The sequence below is a fragment of the Myotis nattereri genome, assembly GCF_964212035.1.
Source record: "Myotis nattereri genome assembly, chromosome: 7".
Taxonomy (NCBI): Eukaryota; Metazoa; Chordata; class Mammalia; order Chiroptera; family Vespertilionidae; genus Myotis; species Myotis nattereri.
This window is the reverse complement of record NC_138082.1, coordinates 28901775-28903455: the sequence shown is the minus strand read 5'-3', so window position 1 is coordinate 28903455 and position 1681 is coordinate 28901775. Positions and strand designations below refer to the sequence as shown.

General features: G+C 42.4%; 1 pseudogene across 1 annotated transcript; it reads right to left on the bottom strand.

Annotated features, from left to right (window-relative positions):
* Nucleotides 1-690: 690 nt before the first annotated feature.
* LOC308522771 (ubiquitin-conjugating enzyme E2 D3-like) lies at nt 691-1107 on the bottom strand (annotated as a pseudogene). Its single transcript has one exon. The product of its transcript is annotated as a ubiquitin-conjugating enzyme E2 D3-like (transcript).
* Nucleotides 1108-1681: the final 574 nt, after the last annotated feature.

Sequence of the window (1681 nt, the reverse complement as noted above, 5' to 3'; positions counted from 1 at the left end):
ACCTCCTAACAATTTAAATGAAAATTACAAAATGTCGGAGACCCTATTTTAGAATACAAAGGGTATTTGACTTCCAATTCCCATTCTCTGCAGAATAAGAACAGGTCATGCCTTTATTGACATGCAGAAATTACATCACATTTTCTGTCTGATGCTATAAATCCAATACCAATTCTCCAGCCACATTAGTTATGACCATAAAATATACCATGGAACCTCAGATATCTAGCAGTGGAAGGCTTCAGTAAGAATGGATGCTGCTACTTTAATGCTGCTTCCTTTGATACAACAACTGAGCATCCATCTCCTCCCCGCTCCCACCCCCCAACCCCCATGATCTCTTCAGCATGCTAGAGCAGTGAGGGATGGTTTCATCTCATAACCAAATTAGAGTGAAGACATTGGCCACATAATACATGTGCTCTTGGTCTTGTTTTGTTTTTAATTCTGAATCTTGAGCAACTACTTACTTACCTGTTTCTAAAAATCAGTTATTGTCCAAAACTGGGAGAACTTGTCTTCTCAGATGAGCATGTGAATGAATGGCGGGAGGTAAACAAAAACTAAAATTTGAAAAGATGAGGTCTGATAGGAGAGCAGTCAGATGAGGAAATCAAAAAGGAACAGTAAAGTTTATTCTGCTATAATGCAGGTTATTCTGATTTTAAGGGAGCATCACATGGCATACTTCTAAGTCCATTCCCGTGATAGTCTGTTGTATTTATTATCTGTCTGTTTTATAGAACCGTGCAGTCTCTGGCACTAAGGAGTCATCTGGGTTTGGATCACATAGCAGTGAACAAATGCATAAAGAATTTTAGAAATAGTTAAAGCAGGAGACCACTGTGATCTTAGCATATCAAGACAAATGCTTCCATTACTGTTAATATTTGGGTGACAAATTCTTCTTGTAAATGCAACCTTAGGTGGTTTGGAGTAGTCTATAGGAAAATGAATTGACACCACCTTGATATGGGTTGTCATTAACTCCCATAAGTGTGGTTTGCCAATAAAATTTATCCCCAACTGGACCTGCAGAACATTGTGCTAGACTAGAGGGTCACAAGACAAATCACTAAGCTCCTTATTAATCCATTTTAGTGCCATAGTCTGTGCTTTGCGTCTGGCTCCTTGTTGTGTGCCCAAAGGTCTGGCCAAAACTCTTGATTATCCTGGCGGCAGGGAAGGATTGTCTCTTCCTCCCAGACTGGCTCTGCGAAACACAGGTGTTTCTTCACCACGTATCAGTCCGCCAAGGCCATGGGCCGGAGCACAGAGGAGTCTAACGGTTCAGGGAGATGGTTTGCTTCCCACGTCCAGCGAGTGTCTGTGCTGCACCATTTTCCTTCTGTGCAGAACACCACCTTCTTACTAAACACATCAGAGGTTGGACTGGGAGGGTGGGGGCCTGAGGCGGGACGTGGGCTCTGCTGAATATTTCACATTGCCCCTTAAAAACATAACATTTCACGGATAGCATTTTGAAGGGGTTCGTTGCTTCCACTAACACGGATAGGTTTCTTCATGCTAGTCCCTTTAAATTTTCATCTAAAGAAAGAAAAAAAATCCTCCGGATTTTCTTGACAGTTTTTGTCTCAGATCTTCTATCCCAAGCATCACAGCCCACAAATGATTATTTGAAAAGGCTTTTCGGGGGGGGGGGGGGGAGGGGAGGTGCGTG